Source organism: Dendropsophus ebraccatus, chromosome 5 (assembly GCF_027789765.1).
Source record: "Dendropsophus ebraccatus isolate aDenEbr1 chromosome 5, aDenEbr1.pat, whole genome shotgun sequence".
Taxonomy (NCBI): domain Eukaryota; kingdom Metazoa; phylum Chordata; class Amphibia; order Anura; family Hylidae; genus Dendropsophus; species Dendropsophus ebraccatus.
In genome coordinates this window covers 107,875,216-107,895,881 of record NC_091458.1, presented here as the reverse complement: position 1 = coordinate 107,895,881, position 20,666 = coordinate 107,875,216, and the positions used below count along the sequence as shown (strand labels likewise).

Below are 20,666 nucleotides of genomic sequence, written 5' to 3'. Positions count from 1 at the left end.
GTCATTCCGGAGGTGTTCGCATCATTTAGGGAGGTTTCATGGGGACTTGGTGACCTCCAAGTGGTCAAATTTTTGATTTCCAAGTGCCGAGAATTTTTTTCCCATAGACTATAAGGAGATCGAATATTCGTTCGAATAGTCGAATCTCGGTGCCTATTCGATTCGAATTCTCGAAAGTCGAATATTTTACTACTTGCTCATCTCTAATCCCAAAATGAGAATAAAATGAAGATTTAAAGAGAATAAGCAGCTAACTAATATGGATAAGAAATTAAGCTGTCCTCAGCTGGTGCTCAAGGGAGCAACACATCCTGGCACAGGTGAAGAGCAATGTAGAATATGTAGTATCATACTGTATTGTAGAGAGGTGCTACTAGACAGCCAATCACTGCATGCACTACAGTAGTACTGGGTTTTTACCAGTAACATGACCACTTTCATTGGTTGATCATCTAGCTACTCACATGTGACATACAATGCTGCAGACATTGAGGATCTATGTTGAGTCTGGTCTCAAGTTACGAGGGTCGAGAAAGAACCATTGTTTGTTAAAGATATTGTAACTTGAGGCAATTGTAAATTAAAGGACCTCTGTATTAATGGTACTAAACTGAAAAACTGTTGTAGGGTTAGGCTGGGTTCACACTACGTATATTTCAGTCAGTATTGTGGTCCTTATATTGCAACCAAAACAAGCAGTGGATTAAAAACACAGAAAGGATCTTTTCACACAATGTTGAAATTGAGTGGATGGCCGCCATTTAATGGCAAATATTTGCTGTTATTTTAAAACAACGGCTGTTAATAATGGCAGTTATTTACTGTTATATGGCGGCCATCCACTCAATTACAACATTGTGTGAACAGATCCTTTCTGTGTTTTTAATCCACTCCTGGTTTTGGTTGCAATATGAGGACCACAATACTGACTGAAATATACGTAGTGTGAACCCAGCCTAAAAAGATATCTAAAATAAAAATGAAGATTTAAAGGGAAATTGCCATTATGTTTATGCTGCCTTAAATAAGGGCAGCATAAACTAGTGATACACCAATCTGTTCAGCATTTGTATTACTTACACCAGTCTGTTCAGTCATTCTCCTAATATGCAGGAGAAAAGGATTCTTGCCACACCCCTCCACCCACCCTCCAGCTAATGAGTGGCAGCTGACTGCCTATACACAGAATGGATAGATAGCTGCCAATCAGCAGCTGGTGGGTGGAGTTTTCTGCTTCTCATGAATATTGAGGACTACTGAGCTCATGCAAATAATAGAGAGGACTACTTACCGCTCATGTTATTAGGAAGATATCTCTGAATCAGTTGCACAGAACAATGTTCGTGATGCATCATTCTGTTTAGCTTCTTTGTCACTAGTTTATGCTACCCTTAGATAGCGCTGCATAAACCTACTGACAAAGTCTCTTTAAAGGGGTTATCCAGCATTAGAAAAACATAACTTCTTTTTTCCAGAAATGGCACTGCTCTTGTATCCAGCTTGAGTGTGGTTTTACAATTAACCTCCATTCAATTTATTGGAACTGACCCTCTATGAAGCGGGATACAATGGCGGATTATAATGTGGGCGGTTTGGGCGGCCGCCCGGGGCCCGAGGCTCCAGGGGGCCCATGCCACGGCGCCCACATTATAATGCCGCTGCGGCCCGGCCCCCCCTCGCCACTGCAGGCTCTTGTGACCGCAAGCATTGTTTTGCTTGCGGTCACAAGAGTCCTGCTCTTACTGTCCCCCGGCTGTTGCGCAGCTGCCGGAGGTGTCCCGTCCTATCCCCCGGCAGCGCGCGCATCAGACAGCTCCCCGTGCGCCTGTGGCTGTGACTTCCGGCGCACGGGGAGCTCTGTGATGTGCGCGCTGTCGGGGGATAGGACGGGACACATCAGGCAGCTGCACAACAGCTGGGGGACAGACAGAGCCTGCAGGACAGGAGAGGAGAGGATCGACGTGGGAACAGGTTGTAAGGTGAGTTTTTTTGGGGGGGGGGGGGTTGTTATGTTTTTTTAAATCTGCCTGCACGGGGGAAAGGGGGGGGAAGAGGGGGACCATCTATAAAAGGGGGGAGGGGAGGGGGACCATCTATAAGGGGGGAAAAGAGGGGGACCATCTATAAGAGGGGGGGGGGAGAGGGTGACCATCTATAAGGGTATAAGGGGGGACCAGCTATAAGGGGGGGAAAAGGGGTACCATCTATAAGGGGGGAAGAGGGGGACCATCTATAAGGGGGAAGGGGGGGGCATCTATAAGGGGGGGAAGAGGGGGACCATCTATAAGGGGGGGGGAAGAGGGGGACCATCTATAAGGGGGGGAAGAGGGGGACCATCTATAAGGGGGGGAAGAGGGGGACATCTATAAGGGGGGAGGGGGAAGGGGTACCATCTATAAGGGGGGGAAGAGGGATACCATCTATAAGGGGGGGAAGAGGGGTACCATCTATAAGGCGGGAAGAGGGGGACCATCTATAAGGAGGGAAGAGGGTGACCATCTATAAGGGGGGAAGAGGGGGACCATCTATAAGGGGGGGAGGGGGACCATCTATAACGGGGGGGGAAGAGGGGGGCCATCTATAAGGGGGGAAGAGGGTGACCATCTATAAGGGGGGAAGAGGGGAACCATCTCCTATAGGATTAGCACCCTCCTTTCCTGACATCCTCTGTGCTGCTGTGACCTCCCCTATAAGATCAGCACCCTCCTCTCCTGACATCCTCTGTGCTGCTGGGACGCTGCGACCTCCCCTATAAGATCAGCCCCTCCTCTCCTGACATCCTCTGTGCTGCTGTGACCTCCCCTATTAGATCAGCACCCTCCTCTCCTGACATCCTCTGTGCTGCTCGGACCTCTTCTATAGATCAGCACCCTCCTCTCCTGACATCCTCTGTGCTGCTGTGACCTCCCCTATTAGATCAGCACCCTCCTCTCCTGACATCCTCTGTGCTGCTCGGACCTCTTCTATAGATCAGCACCCTCCTCTCCTAGACATCCTCTGTGCTCCTCGGACCTCTCCTATAGATCAGCACCCTCCTCTCCTGACATCCTCTGTGCTGCTGGGACCTCTCCTATAGGATTAGCACCCTCCTCTCCTGACATCCTCTGTGCTGCTAGGACTCTCCTATATGATTAGCACCCTCATCTCCTGACATCCTCTGTGCTGCTGTGACCTCCCCTATAAGATCAGCACCCTCCTCTCCTGACATCCTCTGTGCTGCTGTGACCTCCCCTATAAGATCAGCACCCTCCTCTCCTGATATCCTCTGTGCTGCTGTGACCTCCCCTATAAGATCAGCACCCTCCACTCCTGACATCCTCTGTGCTGCTGTGACATTGCAACCTCAACTATAAGATCAGCTCCCTCCTCTCCTTAAACCAGGTGGCAGTATGTTTATTGGGGGCAGTGGAGGTGGGGTGGACAATGCTTACTGGGAGCAGCAAGGGACCAAACATTATGTTTATCGGGGCCAGCAGGGAGGGGAGGCAGGCAGTGTTTATTGGGGACAGCGTGGGGGGGGGGGGGCAGTAGCGGAGTATAATGTGGACGGATTGACGGGGGGGGGGGGGCCAGGTTGGGTGGACAGCCCGGGGCCCAGGGTACATTTAATCCGCCACTGGCGGGATCACTACATAGAGCCCCTAGACTTAATGGGGTAACGGTACATTATAGGTCCTTAAGTGACAGGCTGCCATGACATACCATTATGTCATGGGTCTTTAGGGGGTTAATTGCATGACACTCAAGCAACCAGCCTTGCAGAGTTCCCAGTGAGACATTGCACATTAATGACTGTAACAGCAGCCTTCCCATCACTGTAGAAAATACCACAAAAATGACCTACAGTTGGGTTCATATATGTTTTTGCTCAGTATCTGGTCACTATTTTGGATTTCATTTTGGTTAGCATTTTTTAAAACCAAAAACAGGAGTATGAAACCAAGGTACTGATCACAGATAATGGAGAATAAAGACAAAAAATATCATAGTATAGACAACCAGAAGGGGATGCTGTTACTCCAGAAATCATAAACAAACAACAATTGCAAGGTAACTATATACAGAGACCAATCAAAAACTCAGTCTGGACTGCTATATAGAAATTCCAATAAAATGATACTTTCAATGTAGCTATCAGTGTCCTTCCTGCTCTGACCCAGCAGGTACAGGACCTTTGCACATGCGCACTGCAACAATGCCATAGCAACCGCTGGACAGTGCAGGACCTTTAACCTGAATAGGAATCACAGAGCTAGGCAACCAAATCGTTATGTGAACATAGCCTAAGAGTGTATCTTTTTTTAGGGTTGTCCAGACTTAGAAAAATATGGATGCTTTCTTCCAGAAACAGCCTCACTTTAGTCCTCTGTTTGTGTGTTGTACTGCAGCACAGTTCCAATGGTATTTAAAAAAATCTTAAGTTTTATTGATATGTAATTTAGGCAGTACGATGCACTGAGGTGGTACTACAGGTCTTAGTGCACTGATCTGGCCTGCATGTCCGTCCCTCCTTATGAATAATTTTCCGGTGCTCTGCAGCGCTGAGAATCCGAATGACATCTCTGCAAAGTGCCACCTTAATATTCACAAGGAGGCAGCAGTTGGGCGGATCAGTGCTCTGTATAAATTTGCTACTCATGTCATGAAAAAAATTATAATCTTTGCTATACAGTGACAAAATAGCATTATTTCATGATTAAAAAACAATTAATTAATACGTTATATGGATCCCAAAATGGGGCAATTAAAAACTGCAACAAAAACATGCCCTTAGGAAAAAATGGAAAAGAAAAAAACTGCCTTGGACACAAAGGGGTTAACACACAAGAACTGTGAGGGTGCATTCAAATATACAGGATCTGCAACAGATTTGAAGTTGCAGATTTAGGCTATGTTCACACTACGTAAGTTTTATTTAAATCACAAATCGGCAACAACAGCCGTGATTAATACGAAACTTACATAGTGCTGCTGTCTATGAAATCACGGCCGCAGTGTATACATAGTGCACACTCAGGTTGGGGCCGCTAACGGCCACGCAAAAAAATGACATGGCAGTTTTCTGCGGCCGCTTTTCATCGAATAGTGGCCGCAGAGAACCTGTCAGTTCACACAATGGAGCATGTGGCTCCAGCACTGGTGCGCCCGCATACCAATTCATTAGTAGTGAAGATCATGTACAGGATCAGTTGAAGTTTCAAATCTGGGCCATCAAATCTGCTACAGATCCTGTATGTGTGAACGCACTCTGATAAACATTTTCTTCAAGGTAGATAAACACATTAAAGGGGTTATCCAGTACTACAAAAACATTGTTACTTTCTTCCAGAGACAGCACCACTCTTGTCTGCAGTTTGGGTGCCCATGTTTTTGTAATGTTGGATAACCCCTTTAAGGGCAAAGTGTGAGTAACCTATGGTGTGATCCCTTTACACTTGTCTTGGAAAGAGAGAGATCTTCTGGCCATGTTATAGCTGGTTTCTATATAAGCTGTTAGCGTAACGTCTTCCAAAGTTCACTTACCGAAAAAATACTGTATTTTGCTCTTTTACAATTTTGCCCTCAGCAAAAAGAAAAGATCAATCCAAACGGTAGTGTTCATGAAGCCTTCTTTCATACTATTTAGAGTTGTGTGAGGATTTCCTATTATGACAGTTTCACACTATAAAATGTTAACTTGGCATTTTCATGTCCTTCTAAAATAGCTCATGTGACTTAAAGAAGCTATTGCTTAACTCAAGCTGCAAATTCCTTTTTCCTGTCTTACTAGTTCTGATAAAACAAAATGCTATTGAAGATTCATTCCTAAATATTCATTGCAATTGATCGGAATATTCTTCCACAGCAGTAAGTGCACTTTCCATTTATGTCATTATTTTACCGTTTGCATTTGTAATTGTTGCATTCAGATTACCATGTACTTTTCTGGTCGGTTACAACATTTGTATGCTGCCTGCATAACCCATCATACATTTCATAGAGGATCAAGTAAACAAAACATCAGATGAATTACCATTACAGGGTATTACTGACGACCAACAGTGGAACATAACATAACAATGAAGGACATTCTAAAAGAATGTCCTTCATTGTTCTCTATATCCTACAGTACAAACTTGTACACATCACTACTACAGAATATATTTACTTATCCTTTCATAATATTTTAAAATCAAATATTTTATTGTTTACTATGTATAACATTATATTCTTTCACACAAAAAGTTCAGTAGTTCATATAAACAATACACTTAAAGAGGACCTGTAGCAAGCCCCTAAACCAGGGGTGGGGAACCTTTTCCATGTCGAGGGCCGGTCGGGCATTAATAAAATCATTCGAGGGCCGCATACCGTGTGCGGCAGTTAGTAGCGTGGGTTTGCAGCACCCAGGGCAAGGCAAAGTATTGTTCCCCTAGTTCCCCTGCTATTGTAGTTAACCCCCCCAGTGATGCCCCTTGTAGTCTAGTTAACCCCCAAGTCATGTCCCTGGTAGCCTAATTAACCCCCCCAGTGATGCCTATGGTAGGCCTAGTTAACCCCCATCAGTCATGTCCCTGGTAGCCTAGTTAACCCCCATCAGTCATGTCCCAGGTGGCCTAGTTAACCCCCATCAGTCATGTCCCGGGTAGGCCTAGTTAACCCCCATCAGTCATGTCCCAGGTGGCCTAGTTAACCCCCATCAGTCATGTCCCAGGTGGCCTAGTTAACCCCCATCAGGCATGTCCCTGGTGGCCTAGTTAACCCCCATCAGGCATGTCCCTGGTGGCCTAGTTAACCCCCATCAGTCATGTCCCAGGTGGCCTAGTTAACCCCCATCAGGCATGTCCCTGGTGGCCTAGTTAACCCCCATCAGGCATGTCCCAGGTGGCCTAGTTAAACCCCATCAGGCATGTCCCTGGTGGCCTAGTTAACCCCATCAGGCATGTCCCTGGTGGCCTAGTTAACCCCCCTCAGGCATGTCCCTGGTGGCCTAGTTAACCCCCATCAGGCATGTCCCTGGTGGCCTAGTTAACCCCCATCAGGCATGTCCCTGGTGGCCTAGTTAACCCCCATCAGGCATGTCCCTGGTGGCCTAGTAAACCCCCATCAGGCATGTCCCTGGTGGCCTAGTTAACCCCATCAGGCATATCCCTGGTGGCCTAGTTAACCCCCATCAGGCATGTCCCTGGTGGCCTAGTTAACCCCCAAATAAAAAAAATAAACATCCCACTCACCTTACCTCCGCTCCCACGCTGCCCATGTCCTCTTCTGTCCCAGGTCCTCTGTGCCGGTCTTTCTCCTGCAGGCGGCGCGCGATGAAATGACGTCATCGCGCGCGGCCCGCAGGAGACTGAAGACACGCGCCGCTCTGCTGGGGAAGGAGCCGGCATAGACAGCATCCTCCTGTGTCCGGCAGCTGTCACAGACACCAGAGGATGCTGTGTATGCCGGCTCCTTCCTCCTCCAGAGCGGCGCGCATCACAGGGGAGCTGTGGGCCGGAGGTTCCCCACCCCTGCCCTAAACAATCAGATTTTACTATTTTGGTAATATTTACTGTTTTGGGCAATAATGCCTATAAATTTAATGGGTAATGGTTTGCACAGATGGGCTGGGAAGGCCCAGTCGCCCCAAGATATGCAAAGCTGTTTTTAGCATTTGAAAATATGACTTTACACTGTCAGATCTGAAGTACATCCAGTTGTATCTGCATTTTATCAAGGATGCTGTTTTGATATGTTCTGAGGGAAAGTTTGCAGATAGAGATGAGCAAACCTGGAGCATGCTCGAGTCCATCCGAACCCGAACTTTCGGCATTTGATTAGTGGTGGCTGCTGAAGTTGGATAAAGCCCTAAGGCTATGTGGAAATCATGGATATAGTCATTGGCTGTATCCATGTTTTCCAGACAACCTTAGAGCTTTATCCAAGTTCAGCAGCCACTGCTAATCAAATACCGAAGGTTCGGATCGACTCGAACCCAATTCGCTCATCTCTATTTGCAGATTTTATGACATACCTTCAATACAATGACCAGAATATGTGATTCACCTCCCACTTTGTAATAATGTGAGCGAAATTTTGGATGTATCTGTGATGAAAATATACGAAAAACTGACAGTGATAAAATTGTTGCTGCACTATTCCAGCTACCATTCTCCCTGTACCGAGCACTCGAACCTTAAAAGGGTTAATAGTAGTAAAGAGTCATTTTTAGAACCATTTACTAGCAAGGGGGTACCCTAAGAGAGGGACCTTTAGGAAAGCTAAAAGTAGAAATGCTAGAAATATGTCAGAAGGCATAATGACAAAGGATTTTAGTTCCCCAGTATGAGCCCACCACTTCAGTAATACATTGTGTAACACAGTGGTACCCCGGATTAAGAGTAATGTGGTGTGAGCAATTTGCAAGACAAGTTCAGTATGAAAAATTTGTAACTTGGTATACGAGCAAAGTTTTGGAATACGAGCTCCCTCAGGATATTGCAGTCCACCTCTGTACTGCAAGTCTGCTCACCTTCCAGTATGCTTGGTTGCTTTGCAGGGGCATTTATGGGGCATCTGGTGGGAACACACTGTCAGGGCAGGTTTGGGGCATCCTGTGGAAGTTTAGGGCGTCCCATGGAATTCATGCAGGTGGTGCTGGGGAGCTGGCTGGTGGTTCAGGTGACTACTCAACCATACAGGTTCTTGTTTACCATAACTACTAAATAGAACACATCTTTTAGTTTAAAGCGACTCTGTACCCCAAATCTGCCCCCCAAAAACCGCTTGTACCTTCTTATAGCTGCTTTTAATCCAAGATCTGTCCTGGGGTCCGTTCTGCAGGTGATGCAGTTATTGTCCTAAAAAACAACTTTTAAACATGCAGTCCTGTGTTAAATTGGTGTGGCCTAGAGTGTCTGTGCATTAGACTTGCAACACCTCTCCGTCCCTTCTCCCCGCCCTCTTCACTATTAGGAATGCCCCTGGCAGCATTTTTCCTATTCCTCACCTGTCTCAACACTGCACAAGTGCTGGATTGTTAAGGCACCTGTGCACTGTTCTGACTAAGGTTGAATAGAAAAAACCTGCCCAGGGGCATTCCTAATGATGAAATGGGTGGGGAGGAGGGACGGAGAGGCAGTGCAAGTCTAATGCATAGACAATCTAGGCCACAACAGGGCTGCAAGTTTAAAAGTTGTTTTTTAGGACAATAACTGCATCACCTACCGAACAGACCCCAGGACAGATTTTGGATTAAAAGCAGCTATCCAAAGGTACAAGCGGTTAGAAGGGGGCAGATTGTGGGTACAGAGTCAGAGAATTTTTGTCTGATTACAGATATTTTTTATTTTATTTTCTAGGGCAAAGAAATGATGAAGATGTTTGCATTGTACATTTTGTATACTTGCATTATTTTACATGTCAAAGAGACAGGTAAGTTTATCGATTTTGTTTTCATGAAAACTGCAGCTTAAAGGGGAACTCCAGATAATGATGCATTTTTTCTATTAAAAGTACATTAAAAGTTATATAGATGTGTCTGTATACAATGTATTACCATACCTGTATGGATCTGCCACACAATCAGCTATGATTGACATCCATCCACAATTAAATGATGCTAAACGGCACAGAGGATGGGAGTCGGCACCTCCAATCCCATCTGCACAAAAAAAAGAGGCATAAACAGTATATCCCATGTAAGATAGTATCTGATAAAGTCCTCATTGTGGGGCTCAACTTCAAAGATAAAAGATGCTTGATCATAATATGTGCATTGACATTAAATGAAAAATTTTTATGTAATTGTTGCTTAGTGTTCATGATCCAATGTACGATTGTAGTTTTCATGTTTTTTGATAAACTAAAACTTAACAAAACGAAACATTTTTCTAGACAGTAGAAGCATGGCTCCTAGGATCACAGAACCCATAAAAAATGTTAACATGCAAGTGGAAGCAGGTAAGAAGCATTCAGTCTACTTCATAGCAAAGCAATGTAATAACATGCACAAGCAATCTAGCTGTTCCAGCATGTACGTAGTCTTAAAGGGAATTCACATTCTGAACTGCTGACACTGTTATATATCTGTTAGGTCAAGGAGACACATTGGCTCTGATTTACTAATGTGTCGCCACTAGAGATGAGTGAACCGGGTTCAGCTTCGAGACGATCTGAACCCGAACGTTCGGCCTTTGATAAGTGGGGGCTGCTGAACTTGGATAAAGCTCTAAAGTTGTCTTGAAAACTTGGATACAGCCAATCACTATATCCATGTTTTCCACATAGCCTTAGGGCTTTATCCAAGTTCAGCAGCCCCTGCTAATCAAATGCTGAATGCTCCGGTTCGGATCGACTCGAGCATGCTCCAGGTTCGCTCATCTTTAGTCGCCACCAGAATATTAACTGAAAAAGTGGTGCAAGGGACATTTGTTTATTTATGCATTTATCATGCCTTTTAGACACCTTTTCGCCACTTTTAGACACTTTTTGGTATAAAAGGGAGCACAGTTTATGCAACAAAAAGGGATCTGGATGAGGCGTTTCAGGTTCTCTTTAAAAAAATCTGAAATGCTTGTAATCCCATCCATACATTTCACTTTTTAGAATATGTCAAAAGCGCCAATAAACTAATGCATTTGTTTATGTTTTTATTATACAAAAAAAGTTAGTTTTTTTGCCACTGCTTTTTTTTTTAGCAGATTTAAAAGTAATGGGAAATTTAAAAGATGGACCTCTGCTTCCTGCTCGATTCACTTCTGGCCTTCTCTCAAAAACTGCTCTGTCAGATTTTCAAAGACACTACTGTTTGTGACAGCCCCATGAAAGTGTTTTTTTTCCCGTTTGGCTGTGTTTTTAAGGGCAACAAAAATTCGAAAAAAGAAAATTGCCACAGTTTTTATGGGTGCAACTTTTTTAAAAAAGGGAATCAATCTGTTAAAACTGCAATTTTAATAACCATTCCAAAACCACTGCAGTCCCATGGTCAGTGTGGTTTCACACAAGTGTGATATTGTGTTTTACTACAATTTTTTTTTCCTGTGCTTCATAATGCAACAAAAGAAAAAAAAATAAAGCACTTTTGAGCCAAGCCTAACATCATCTTAATATTTAAAGCATGTCTCTTCATCAGATATAATTCTGTATTACTGCCAATGACCTGCACATTTTACTAATATTATTAATAATTATTTCTTTACAGGCTCAAAAATTGATCTATATTGCTCTGCACTGCTTGAATCCAACAGTTCTATAGATGCTACACTTATTTATTGGCTTATTAATGACACTTTCATAGACAACTTCAGTAGTGTCCAGGAAGGTGACCCAAGGTGAGTTAAAGTTAAAGAGATTATTTAAGGGGTTATTTTCAGTGTACGGCCGGGGAGGGAGTGGATATAGAAGCTGTCAGTCACTTACCTCCTCGGTCCTGGCTAGTGCCCCCCCCCCCCCGTTCTTCCCATCCGGCTGCCACTTCTTGGTCTGAGCTGCGGCTTGAGACGTGATGTTTCAAGGCAGCCCAACCATTCAGTGGCTGAGGTGGGACTCCACTATGACCGCTGAATGACTGAGCTGCCTTAAAATGCCACGTCTCAAGCCGCAGGTCAGACCAGGACGCAGCAGCCGGACAGGGAGAATGGGGTGGCACGATCCGGGATCAGGCGCTGGAATCGGGGAGGTAAGTGACCGGCGGCTTTTATATCCACCCCCTCCCCGGCCGTGCACTGAAAATAAGCCCAGCCTGGAGTACCCCTTTAAGTTGTAAAGAGGTTATCCAGTTAGGAAAAAAGTTTTTATATATTGTTGCAAGTATATACAAAACTATAAAGAAGCTATGCTTACCTCTCTGAGCTCTGCGGTGGCCTCCTATGGGTTTCCAGTGTCTCCGGCTGAATAATCCCACCTCCACTTCTGAGATGGATTTGTGTTGGTGGTGGTAGTCTGCAGGTAGGCCCCCAGTAGATAGTATTTCCATGTAGTATCCCACTGCTAGTTATCCCCCAGCACAGCATATCCATCATGTAGGTAACTGCCCTGTAGGTAAGCCCTATGGTAATTGCCCCCCCCTAAGTAAATAAGATCACCAATGTAGGTAGCCCCCCTGTAGGTAGCCACCCTGATGTAAGCATCCCCCTGTAGTAATCCCTCTGTATATAACCCTCCCATGTAGGCAACCTCCTGTAGGTAGCCCCACTTTTAGGCATCCCTCTGTAGGTAGCCCTCCATGTAGGCATCCTCCTGTAGGTAATCACCTAGTAGGCAGTCACGCGTCTTGTAGGCATTCTCCATGTAGGTAATTCCGCATCCCCTAGTAGGCAGCCCCTCCCCTATATTGACATCCACCCTATAGGTACTTCCTCTGTTAGTCCCCCTCCCAGTAGAAATTTTCCCCAATTTAGGCATTTCCCTGTAGATAATCCCCTAACCCCAATAGATAGCATCCCAGCATTCCCATGTTAGACAGCCCCTTCCCCTCTCTCTCTCTCTGTAAAAAAAAGAAAAAAAAAACAACTCACTGTGCAGCACTGCAATTCTCTGGCATCTGCTCTCCTCGCTCTGATGTCTCTCATGTGCTGGGAGAGAGAGTGGTCCTTTGTAGCAGGAGGCATAATGATTCCTGCGGCCACAAGAGTGATTGGCAGAGCTGACAGCCAATGGCATCATTTAACTGATTTAACTGTGAGCGCTCAGTTCAAACATAAAGTCCCGTTCCCATGCAGTCTGACAGATTTACTAAGAGGGGAACACCAGATGCTAAAGGGGGCAGATTTGAGGGTCTGGAGCTGGTGGAGATTTTTGCCATGATTTACCATGCCCACTAGCATGTGTAAATCATCATAAATCAGGCGCAAGAGGAGGCCACCCCTCCTCCCCAGCATGATGCCACAGCCCTTTCATTATGGAAAGTTGCTGATTTTTCCACGTGCCCAAAAATCTGCACTTTCTTCCTGATGTACGCCAGGTGCATCTATGATAAATACCCCCCACAGTGTCTAATTAGAGCACTCCGCTACTCATGAACATATCTTCTATAGTAAGATTTGCAGCAATCTGATATTTCTGTCTGAATGCACTTTTTTGTGTGTGAATAAGGGAATTTTGAACCACAAGAGTGAACATCCCGAAGATCCAGAATGATTCCTATTCTCTTATATGTTCTCTTATATGTCCTTATACAGGGTGTCTGAGAAAGGAGATCAAAATTATGTTTGCCTTATCTTACATATAAATTATGTTGTTCCGGAATTGTACAATATTCCAATCACATGTATAGCAAACAGCCCATGGGGGGGAGACAATTCAACACTTTATCTAAGAGCCTTCAAAACAGGTTGGTATACTTACAGAACAGTGGTCCCTCAACATACAATATTAATTGGTTCATTTATCATGTGGCACATGGGGCACTTTGTGGAACAGAGAGCTCACTTGTGAATAAATTTATTTTCCAGAGGGGCAGGGAGGGGGTGTTACGGGGGAGGGGGGTGCAGCCTCTGCTTGCGCTGCATTTAAAATTTTTCTGGCGGAAAAATGTCAGTGAAACCTATGCCAGCTCTGAGCGGGCATAGGTTTCACTTTGTTTGCATGGACGAGCTCAATGCACACAGGATTTATGTAGAGGCGGTGCACCTCTACACAAATCCTCAGAACTCTGGCACTGCAGGGACCTTTAGAAGCCCAGCGTAGAAAATGCCGGACTTAATAAATGTCCCCCTATAACTCTATGGAAAACTAGTAATTGGTTCAGAATTCCCAAAATGTCATTCCAAAATAATAAAACATGAACAATGAATAAAAATAAGCACAAAATGGAGTTTTCACTAACAGGATAGGTGGTAGATGTATGATATCTGGTTGTCTAACTACCAGGACCCTTATTTACAAAGAGAACAGTGGTCTCTAAATAAAGCAGTAGTATGCCTGCATTTATTGCAGGTGTAAATCATGATAAATCTGGCACGGGAGAAGGCCATGCCACCTTTCCGCCTTTCCATTTGAAGCAGTAATTGTTGATACAAACACTCACGTTTGTGGACCCCTGTGAGTGATAATAGAGGGGGAGGTATACTGAGGATAACTCCAGCCCAATGACCTCTATATTTATAGGCTTTAAAGTAATATATTATGTGCAGCATTTCTTTAGTTTTACTTTATGTTCTTTAATTTCAGGTTCAGCCACACGGAAGGTCATCATCCCTATCACTATTCTATGCCTTATAGTGTTGGCCTCATTGGTGGCATTAGTGTATAAGTATTTAATTCCTTAAACAACAACCCCATTTTTACTCTTGAAAGTAAGTTGTGTGGTCCAAATTTTGGAACCTTCACTGTTGCCAACTATAAGCGTCTTTAAATCTCTATTTTAGCCAGAAAGAATCATCAATTTCCACATAGATAAAAGGAACTGCAAGATACATCTGTGTACATTTCAAACAAGTTCCCCTTCTGTTCCTGTCATGCATCACAATCCCTGGAACAAGGAACTATTTGCCTTTTCTCCAGTCCTTCTTTAGCTAGTTTAATACAATGTAATATGCAGCTTATGTACAAGATGCTGTGCCTTATGCCCTTTGCTTTATTGAGAGATTAGCAACAAAGTATGTAGAGATCCTGGTCATGTGTATCTGCAATGCTTGCTTAAGTCAGGGAAGCCCCAGAAATGTGTTACTACCTTGAAAATGTGGCATGAAAGTTGCTTTGATTTCCTTTCTTTCCAGAATTCCCAGTGGAGCATGAATGGCCTATAAGTCTCCACACATCTTAATGCTGCTCTCCTCAAGGAGACATGTAATCCCTTGGGTCCCATGACTATAGACCTCTTACCAACTAGCACCATGCTCTGTACTGCCGAGGGGCAATAACCCTGAAACAGCTGCCTATGGGTAATCTCTTCTTTTGGAGAGCTCTCTGGATTGGCATAAGTTCCTAGTCATGTTTTAAGACTTCCAGTTAAAGAACGATACTGACTTTAAAAGGGTAGCCATGGCTGTCTAATAAATATAGCTTCCAAGACAAGAGGGGGCAGGTGCATGTTGTGAGCATGTTGCGCTCATAGGGGGAGATTTATCAAACATGGTGTAAAGTAAAACTGGCTCAGTTGCCCCTAGCAACCAATCAGATTCCACCTTTCATTCCTTACAGACTTTGGAAAATTAAAGGTGTAATCTGATTTGTTGCTATTAAAGCTATTGGCAGCTATTGACTATTGCAAGATTTTGCCCGCATGCAGGAGCAAAACAAGTAAGACCTGAATATGAATATGCCACTGGATATGAATATGCCAGTCCTAAATAAAGCCCCGCCCCCAGTTTCCCAGACAGATTTACTAAGAGGTGAATCCCTCTTAGTAAATCTGTCCGGCTCTGCATCTGGCATCGGCATTGCATAACAAATCTGCCCTCTTTTGTGGCACATGCCTGGGGTGTATAAATTTTATTCAATATATGAGGAAAATCCATATGTGATGATAACTCATCCCCTCAAGACCTCTCCATATTTTTACCTTAACATTCTACATTGTGTTTTCAAGAATGTCAGCAAATTTACGCAATTACACATGTAGTGGTCCTAACATTATAGACCTTATCTCAAAATTCTATGCTATACTGGACATTCAACTGAGATACCAGTCCCAGTTTGTATAATATTTCCTTACTAATTCTTCTATCTTGTTCTTAAAGTCATCTGTCATTCACATTCCAACTGTTGGATAGCTGTTAGGTCAAAGAGACACACAGTACCTTTCATATATCCATATGTTCTTCCATAACATAGAAAACGCTTTTATTTTTTTTTGCAAAGTATTGAAAAAGCATTCCCAGCTTCTTAAATGTTGCAAACTGGAATGTCTCCTCAATGCCTCTCCCATCCCTATCCCTGCAGCCTGCAGCTGACTGTCAGTCTGGCAGAGACAGGGATAACTCGGAGACTGAGGAGGCATTCCAGCTTGCATCAGTTCAGGTGCTTGGGAATGGCTCTCTGACACTGAACAAAAGATTTTTCTGTATTTTTCTACAGATTCACTTTAAGTTGTTGCATATAGCATAGTTAACTGTATTGTGATGTTCTTTTTTTCTACTTTTCTATGCGTGTTGTTTGCCCCTGTTGGGTGATTGATTTCTCGATATTTCCTTGAAAAATATTATTCAAAAATTTGAAGTAAAATATGTTTCAGACAAGTGCAAAATATTTAGCACATTTAGAGCAAGATAATGACTCAACTGTAACACACCTGGATATGTTTTCTGGAGGAATGCCTGTGAATATACTGAAATCAGTAGCTACAGAGCAATGCTAAGGACTTCTTCCAGTGTATTCAGTAAATCATTGGAGATTCCAGTAATGTTACCCTCCAACCTCAGATTTACAATGGTTGACAAAAATTCATCATATCGAATATAAGCGCAATAAAGGAGCAGAACTCACTCAGCCTTAAAAAAAAAAATGTCCTTAAAAATTCAACTTTATTTTACTTTTTGCCTTATGGTTCTATTGAAAATGCTTTGGCTATTTGGGATTTCCACTTCTGTGGAACTATAACAAGACTTTATTTCTCACAACAGGAACACTGAGTTCTATTTTTTCTAAAAAAGTTTAGTGTCCACAGCTTCTGGAGTATGAAAGTTTCTTTATTTAACGCATCAAAACATAAAAACAACAAAACAAAAAGTGAATGGTGGGCTAAAAACGCCGACGCGTTGCGAGGTTCTCCCTCTTAATCATGGCAAGGTTAAAACATTAGTAACAGGCTTTTATGTTGCCACATGTGATGCAAATGGAAAAGAGGAGGAACGCCCCTCTGAGGGGAGGGAGGGGAGAAGGAGGGGGATGGAAGGGAAGGGAAAAGGAGAGGGGGGGGAGGGGAGGGGAAGGGAAGGAAAGGATTACGTCAGATGGATCATATAGTTATCTTACATAGAGTATAAATATATATAAAAAGTACATGTGTTCAGGTTGCAAAAAATATATATAAACATACATGAAACAACTGACAAAAAATACAAAATAAGTATAACATTAGGTTGGTACACAGGTAATAATTATAAATGTGAAAATTAATAGATATACAAAAGGTCCGATTTGTAGTTCAGACCCTTTGGAAACCTTGTGTCCAAAAGAAGGATCCACAGAGCTTCTCGTTTGCGTAAAAGGGCTATCCAATTTCCGCCCCTACTGGGTTGATTAACCCTTTCAATCGCACTAATACGGAGACTACTAGTGTTACCAGAATGACATTCTACGAAATGTTTGGATAAACCTGACAGAGATCTAGTGGAATTCCCAAAGGTATGTGCTCTGATATCTGTCAGGTGTTCTCCAATCCGGATTTTTAATTTCCTCGAACTGGAGCCCACGTACTGTATGTCGCAGGAGAGACATCGTGCAACATACACCACATGGGTGGTATTACAATTGATAAAAGACCTTATGGTGTAATTACGGCCTGAACTGCATGAGGTTATCGCATGACATTTTTCTGTATATTGGCAAAGGCCACATCGCGGTACCGCACATTTAAAAAATCCTTGAACAGCAAGCCAATTTTGAGTATTTCTCCTCGGGGCACCGAAGGAAATATTGCTAGGTGCCAACAAATTCCCCAAGGTTACTCCACGTCGTGCCACACATTTTATGCCCACTTCAAGAGCCGATTCACATTTCTTATCCTGATATAGTAATGGTAAATACTTATTCACTATTTTACAGATATCCTGAAATTGTGGACTATATCTGGTGGAAAAAACTATAGGGTTTTGAGAGGGCTGATTAAATGGAAGACTATTCGTATTGCGACCCCGAGTATCGCGGCTGCTGTTCAGGTTACTATTCACATTACGATCTGATGTATGTTGTCTATCTTGCAGATTCAGGTTCAGGTTACTATTCACATTACGATCTGATGTATGTTGTCTATCTTGCAAATGGAACAAGCGGTCCTTCTTTTCTGCTATTTCTCTGGCTCTATTAACTACATGTAGTCTATATCCTCTAAGTAGAAGACGGTGGGTAAGTTGTTCTGCCTGATGTATGTATACGTCCCTATCTGAGCAGTTTCGCATAAGACGAATAAACTCTCCTATAGGTAGGTTTCTGGTTACGTGTGATGGGTGGCTACTTGTGGCATGAAGTATGCTGTTGCCTGCACTCGGTTTTCTATACAGGTCAGAGTGTATTTTCCCCTCTACAAACCTTAATGTAACATCTAGAAAAGAAATAGACACAGGTTCAAACTGGAAAGTAAAACTTAAACCCAAAGTGTTATCATTAATAAAACGCACAAAACTAACAGCCTCCTCATGTGAACCACGCCATATCAAGAGGAGGTCGTCTATGTAGCGCCCATACCATGCCACCTGACCAACAAAGGGGTTATGGGCGCCACATAGACAAGTCTCCTCCCAATAGGCCATAAACAAATTTGCCAAAGAAGGTGAAAAGGACGCCCCCATGGGACAACCTAGGATCTGCAAAAAGAAATCATCCCCGAACTGAAAGAAATTGTTGGCCAGCAAAAACGCAGTAACTTTTAGTATAAATTCACACAGATCATTGCTGTAGTTACTATATTTTCGCAAATGAAAGGCCAAGGCAGTGACAGCGGCATCATGGGGTATGTTCGAGTATAGAGCAACTACATCACACGAAAGCCAGGATACATTATTAAGAATTGGAAGAGTTTCGATGTTGGCCAACAAGCTCTTACTATCTCGAACATACCCCATGGTCCGGACTGCCAATGGTTGCAATAAATTGTCTAACCAAACACAAAGTCTCTCCAGCAAAGAATTAATGCCAGAAACAATAGGGCGCAGTGGTGGGGGAAAAACATTTTTGTGGGTTTTGGGTAATGCGTGGAAAATTGGGGTCACTGGAAAAGAGGGAAACAGATAAGTACGTTGTTTATGACTTAAAATATTAAATTCCACTCCTGTATCCAGTAAATCCTGCATTTTTTTAGCAATGATTTTGGTTGGATCACACGGTAACTTTTTGTACGTTGTCGTGTCATCCAAGATCTTACGTACTTCCCGAATATATAGATCTTTATCAAGAATGGCCACAGAACCTCCTTTGTCTGATCTCCTGAAAACTAAATAGGGGTTATTTCTAAGTTCCGTGAGGGCCAAACGTTGTTTATTGGATAAATTATCCCTGTGTGTATTATCACCAAGACCAGTGTAAAGATCAGTTAGTGCCTCTTCTACCCTGTGTTGGAATAAATCCATCCCAGGGGTTCTGGATTGCACAGGGTAGAAGGTAGGATTAGGTATGGTTAGGCGTCCACTGGTATTGGTGATATTATGATCATTATGACACCCAGACGCCTGTAAATCAGAGAGACTTTGGATACACATTTGTTCGGAAAATAACAAATTAATCGGGATTACACCTCTTCCTACTGAATTCAAATCCGATATTTCTATATTAGTAAACTGTGAAGCCATATCGGTCGGTAGATCAGGGATGTCCGGTTCCAGAACATCAGACATAAAATGTCTTTTGACAGTCAATTGGCGCACAAATTTGTTGACATCCTGGATGGTATCATATAGACAAAATTTTTTAGTTGGAACAAAAGTCAAACCAAGGGACAGTACCTTCAGTTGATCACTTGTGATCGTGCAGGCTGACATGTTGCAGACATCTAAAGTTGGAGGGGTTACCATCTCCTGCGGGTTCCTCCGTAGGCCCCGCGATCGGTGCTTCCGCCCTGCCCGGCGGGTTGATGGGCGTTTTTTGCCTGTGGGTTTTCAGATATTCCTCTAGAGCGTGTAACCGGAGGATCACGATGGAAATTCCTCCTCCTGTTTCTGCGGCGAGCGCCCCCATTAATGTTACGGTTACCAGCGGTTAGCGGCGTAGTTATCTCATCTTGTTCAGAATAATCTGTTTAAACGTCAGAGCTATCTGCATCTGACGTATCAAACGACACAGATTTTGGTATGGTGGAGGCTTGATTTGGAGTTTTAAGGATAGGTGGTAGGGATCGTGAGATACGTCGTTGTTCCCACCAGGTATAAACTGTATCGGTGGAGTAATCCTTTAGATCCCTGTTAAATTTTATCTTCTTATTTTCAATAATATCATTTTCCACCTCTACCAGCGATTTGTTTGTTTGTCTATATGATACCATCCAGGATGTCAACAAATTTGTGCGCCAATTGACTGTCAAAAGACATTTTATGTCTGATGTTCTGGAACCGGACATCCCTGATCTACCGACCGATATGGCTTCACAGTTTACTAATATAGAAATATCGGATTTGAATTCAGTAGGAAGAGGTGTAATCCCGATTAATTTGTTATTTTCCGAACAAATGTGTATCCAAAGTCTCTCTGATTTACAGGCGTCTGGGTGTCATAATGATCATAATATCACCAATACCAGTGGACGCCTAACCATACCTAATCCTACCTTCTACCCTGTGCAATCCAGAACCCCTGGGATGGATTTATTCCAACACAGGGTAGAAGAGGCACTAACTGATCTTTACACTGGTCTTGGTGATAATACACACAGGGATAATTTATCCAATAAACAACGTTTGGCCCTCACGGAACTTAGAAATAACCCCTATTTAGTTTTCAGGAGATCAGACAAAGGAGGTTCTGTGGCCATTCTTGATAAAGATCTATATATTCGGGAAGTACGTAAGATCTTGGATGACACGACAACGTACAAAAAGTTACCGTGTGATCCA

At 43.4% G+C, this 20,666-nt stretch overlaps 1 protein-coding gene and 1 long non-coding RNA gene across 2 annotated transcripts in view; one reads left to right on the top strand and one right to left on the bottom strand.

The window, feature by feature from the left end:
* RPL31 (ribosomal protein L31) overlaps nt 1–20,666 on the bottom strand; it is a 384,238-nt gene that overhangs the window by 121,613 nt on the left and 241,959 nt on the right. The window lies entirely within an intron of this gene.
* On the top strand, nt 5,774–11,224 carry LOC138793733 (uncharacterized). Its single transcript, XR_011363328.1, has 4 exons — nt 5,774–5,847; nt 9,324–9,396; nt 9,859–9,924; nt 11,165–11,224. It is a non-coding gene; the product is annotated as an uncharacterized lncRNA (long non-coding RNA).